We start from the raw sequence: 6,022 nt of genomic DNA on the forward strand, positions 1-6,022 counted from the left end.
TCCATTAGACTGTAGACAGGGCTTTAGTATAAGTGCCCTTTTTTCATTAAAAAAAAAACCAGGTATCTTTTATAGTTTAAAAAAAGAAAGCCGGCCAAAAAAAATGTGGCGTAGACACCCTTAGGAAAAATTTATTTGAAGGTTGTATAAAATCATCAACAAATATCCCACAAAAAATGTCTTTTATTGACCTCTCATCTATTCACAGATACTCAATCACTCATAATGTACACAAACTCAATCGAACACAAAGTCGAGCTCAGCTCATTCATTAGTGCAATTGAAAATAGATAAACAGCTTCTGGATATGTCACTTTCGAATTCAAATTTTAATCTCAATTTTCACAAACTTTGTAATCTAAAGAACTTTATTACAATTTTCGCAAAATTAGTATTTCACTGCTTTCTAATAAACAATGTAAAATGTCGAAATTGACCAATGTCAATTAATATAGCAATCGATTAAGGTCGTAAGAAATTCATGATATTCAGATGAATCTAAACCACATATTTAGATTATTTAGAAAATCATCTAAACCAGTACATGCACACAGAAAAATAAAGATAATTTTTTTCGCAGAGTTTTTATGCGGATTCTGGACAAAAATTATTTTTTTAACAATATAACTTATCTTATATCTTCACCCGTTCCCTGTTGTATTGTCTGAAGTTTGTCAAGGATTTAAATATGTAAATTCATAATATTTCAAAATAAAATTTAAGATAATCTTTTGAAGATACTGTTAGACAAATTAACTTTGAAACAATTAATTCTCTTATTGCAATCACTGGTCCTGTATTGAAATCTGGTATCAGCAATAGAAATAAATTATTGTAGTAAATGTGAAGAAATTGGATAAAAATCAACAATTGTTTTTACAATCCCTAAATTTCCAAACTTTCTTTAAATCTTATAGTTTGATCCGGGAATATGGTAAGCTGTCAGAATATTTACAACTTTTCACTAATTATTATAAAAAAGAGACCAATTAGAAGAATATTTATCATTTTCATTCAAATAATTTAACCAATTTCCCATTCGATATTTTGAATTTTAACAACAAATTTTCTTCAACAAACTTCACACTCTTCAAAACAAATATCGCCCATATTATATAATTGAAACATGATCAGCCGTAAATGATACATAAAAAATATTTTGTACTTTTTTCATTTTTCAGAGAATTAATCGCAAATTGATGTTTACTGATCAGACGAATTAAGAAAAAAATCTTTAAAAAAAGAAAGTTTTTCAAAACAAACTTACAAGCTATGTAACTGTATCTTTCTTCTTTTAGTATACAAAATTATTCCTTTCTTTCACTTAACTTTTTATTAAAAAAGTAGCTTTAGAAGTCGGGAAACTTTCGTGAATAAATATATATATATTATTTTTCGAAAAGCTTACATATCTTGTGTATTAAATAGGCATCTTCCATGAAAATAATTAAAAAGTTCAACTGATAAGACTTATGAGTCTAGCCTTCTGTCAAGATTATGTTCTCAATATTGAAATAATTCCCTTTTTATAGTTATTTTTGCAGAACGAACATTGCGATTCTTATAGATTTTTTTCTAAACATATTTCTATCCGTCCCTAACGCTTCTTCTATCAACAATGAGTTTATAAATTCTATAAATCTAGGAGTTACACACTATAAACTTTTAATTATCATTCATACCAGTATCCTTGGAAAGTTTACACTGATTTTAATTTCTTAACGATAAACAAATAAATAAAAAGATCAATTTCAAAAATAAAGAAAAATGTCTTTTAAATTCATACTTTACGATGAATTATCACTAATTTAGATAATAAATTTTGTTAATATCATAGAATTTTGGTAATTTTATATAATATTCAAAATCAATGGGAACTTTCAAGCGATTATATTATAGGGTGGCCTAAAAATGCATTGGGTTATTTTTTCGAATTTTCATGCATACCGCTTCCAAATTTGTTTAAATTCACACACAAAAATGCGTTAAAAATTATATTTAGACACGCACCCCAATATGAAAAGATGTTTATGTCAATTTTATTCAGAATCGTCAACATTAGGTGAATTGATCATTACTTTTTAAATATCATCCCATAAGTATGTTTTGTAGGGTCCCAAAAAAACCCCGTAAATAAAAAATGGTGTATTTGCGAGTTTTTGGGGATAATTATAAATTTGTTGCGGTTTTTAAAAATATAAATTGTTTCTAATACGTAAAATACTACTTTCTAGATAATTATGTTCATATAAATTTGTTAAGCAATTAATTATTATTTTTAGCTATTTTCTTTCATAATATAAATAAAAAGTCGCAGCTCTTCCTCATTTCTCGACTTACTTTCAACTTTGCAATTAGAGCGAAGTAATATTTATTTAAGTTAACATAAATAATTGCTTAAACAATTTATTATTTTTAACTCTCCGTTTACACACAGGGAATTCATGAGCACAAACGATTTTTCAAACTGGAATGTCTCGCCTTTGGGAAGATAGGGAAATTCAGTTCCCCCCTCTAAAAAAATGTAGATAGTGAAGTACATACAGTGACATAAAAGACCGTGTCTGTAAACCGCGTTAGTATTTTCACCAGTTAATGAACACTTTATTTTTGCTTTATTTGGTATTTTCGGGTTTTTATATGAGCAAAAAAAGTGTTCATGTCATTCTGGTCTATTTTTGTACAATAAATATGGATTAACATTCAATATTCTACTTTTTTTATGGAATTGCCTGCATGAATCACTTTAAAATATTCTGATATTTGTCAGGTCTTCAAATAATTAAACTTTTTGAAGCCGCCGCCAATGGGCCTATGTTTTTTTCATAGGACAGTTTAAGCTTTCAAACCCTGCAACGATTTTTTTATAAAATTATTTGTTACAAAACAGAAACAGTTCTAAAATTGAATATAACTTAAAAGACCCTGTCTATAAACGGAAAGTGAGAAAAAGAAGTCTGTAGCTAGAAAATTGCGGTTTTTGTTAAATATTCAATTTTTTGTCCACTTTTCATTAAGACGAGGTAAAAATTAATGAAATTTAACAACCATACTTTTTTAAACAAATTATTATTGTTTACAACTATCTCTTCCTATAGTAATGCTAGATATTTACGAGTTTCTCTGAAATTTTCCACTTTTTCTGAACTTTTCACTTTGCAAGCTTATCATCAAGCTTATTCGTGAATACATTTGTCTGAAATAAAAAAGATATTTGAAATATTCATTAAATTTTCTATATGGGTCATATTGAATGTACATTTTCCGTGGAGCAGTTACCGAGAGCCGATTTGTTTCATTAATATTAATATTCATTATTTGTTTGTAACTAGAAATTTAAAGAAAAGCTGCAAATTTAATAAAAAACCTTAACTTCTTTTACTTTACTCGAAGAGAAGATATAATACATTTTTTGTAAGTAATTACGTTTGTTAACTTGCATTAATTCTTATTTCGCTAAAGTAAAAAGTAGACAAAAATTTTTTAAAAATAGAAAAAACGCAATAATTTATTATTAATATGGGATCATTAATTTGTTTAAACAATTGTTTGTTTAAATTGCATTAAGTATTACCCCGTTCTGCGTGAAAATCGGAAAAAATATGGAAATTTTATTTAAAAATTCACTTTCCAGCATGACTCTAAACGAATATTATTTTAAATTATGATAAATTTATGCAAACATCTCATTATCAGTACAAAGTAGTATATTATGTATTAGAAGTAATTTATATTCCGTAAAATATAAACCGTAAAAAATTATAATTAGCGTCAAAATTTCGCTAAATCCAATTTATCACTAAAGGGGTTTTTTGGGATCCTATTAAACATAGTTGTTCGGCTCAAATATAAAAAATTATTATACATTTGTATTCAACCGCTAATTATAAAGAAAAGAGTTGAGTTTCAACTCAATTCACCTAATATTGACAATTCTAAATTAAATTTACAAAAACATATTTTTTCTTATGGAAAATGCATGTTAACTTCTTTGGGGGCGATACTCATAAAAATTTTTTTAAAAATTGAGCCACCCTATTGTATTATCAGTCCAATATATGAAAAACTTGAATAATTTGTTTTCTACTTACTGAAAGTATTGAGCATAAAAGTCAAACAACTAATTAATATAGCTACCGATGAAAAAACTAGTAAAGATTACTAAACTAATATTATGTGTTTAACTCTTAGGCAGCAGCGCAAATATAATAAACATCGGAATTTGAGTATAAAAAATCTTTCCGGTAATGAGTGTAAATCATTGTAAAATTGCTAAATATTGTCTATAGACTTAATTAAATGAGGAATGAAGAACAAAATAAAAAATGAGCCTGCTTTAAAAAGGACGCACCAATCCAAGAGTTAAATTCCATAATAATCGAAATCACATAGAAATTATTGAAGAATCAATCTTTTACAAATAGAAAAATTCTATGGTGAAGTCTATTCGAGTACATACAGAATTTGTTGGCTTGAATTTTCTTTCACATCCATTGCGATAGGCATTTTTCTGCTAGTTACGAACATTTAAGAAACTACAATAAATTTTCATCTTGACGATTAGTATTTACAGATTTGCTCGTCAAGAAATTACTCAGCCAAATAGAAGATTAACAGAGAAAAACAGAATTGAAGAACGCGCGGGAAAAGATAATCTTCAGTTCATTATTTCATCCAAGCATGTAATAGTATTTTATACATGATTTTCTGGATTTACAAAAATATTAATAATGGAAAATAAGCACAAGGTGTTCTTTTTCACTCTTTGGTTATTTTCAATGTTGGTTGGGTAACTTTTCAAGAGCAGCGGGTGCTCTTAAATTACTAAACTAGTATCACATTAAAATGAAGTATGTTTCAACATTTTAATTTTGATATTGTTCCATTTTAAATATTAATTTGTTCGATTTTGAATGGAATTCAATGTCAAGTAAAATTAAGGTAATGTAACGTAATATCCCTGAACATTGATATACTTTTTAAAAAAATGTATTACTACAGAAATTAATAAGCAATTAAGAGAGAAAAAAAACTTCATAAGAAATTTCACTTATAATATTTAATTTACTATGTGAAGTGAATAAAATTAATTAATCTTCAATTAATTATCATTTTTATAATTACAATTCAATTTCTAAGTATATTACTTTTGACTCATATAAAAGTTACAGGTCACTTCAATTTTCTAATTCATCGCTCGGTTTTTTGAGGATGGCCACCCTGAACTGCACTAGAACTCAAATTTGTACAATGTCCCAAAATATAGAAGCGCATGAATATTCCGTAAATTTTATTTTCGCTAATGTTTATTTTGTCGAAATTCATATGACCGTAAAACAATTGAATATAATTTTTATCCTTGCGAATTATTATTTAACATAGTCTTTAATATTCAGAGATACTTTTTGTATATAACCATTTGACATCATTTTTTTTTCATAGCCATTTGACATCATATTTATTTTTCCGAATAACCATTTGCCATAAATAGAATTTTTCTGAATTTCAATGTGGCATAATTTTTATATAACGAAATAATCATTTGCCCTTATTTTATTTTTCCAAATTTCTGTTTAGCATAATTTTTATAATTGTTTGTACGTACTTATGACCAGGATAAACGACAATTGAGAAAAATTAAAAATAGGGCATATGGTCACTCGGTAACATAAAAATGATTGCAATCATTAATTCAATAAAATTAAAATTATGCAAAATAGCGAATGAATCAAATAAATTGATGTATGCCGGTTCCGCGCGACAAAAAAATAGTTTCGTAGCCAATTAAGACCTCAATTGAATCGTTCGAACCTGTCCACCTTTCCCAAACTACTTCATTCTCTACTTATCCCCCTCCAAGCTTCCCAGCTAACACACCCCTTCCTCTAATTACCTTCCTTGTTCCTCACATGCTTTCCCGACCCTCATTTCAAATTGTTTGCTTCACTTACCCCATCCACATTTCTATAACTTCCCCTAATTCCCCTTCTTCTACCTTCATTTCCCCTTACTTCCCCTACCC

The sequence above is a fragment of the Belonocnema kinseyi genome, chromosome 10, assembly GCF_010883055.1.
Source record: "Belonocnema kinseyi isolate 2016_QV_RU_SX_M_011 chromosome 10, B_treatae_v1, whole genome shotgun sequence".
Taxonomy (NCBI): domain Eukaryota; kingdom Metazoa; phylum Arthropoda; class Insecta; order Hymenoptera; family Cynipidae; genus Belonocnema; species Belonocnema kinseyi.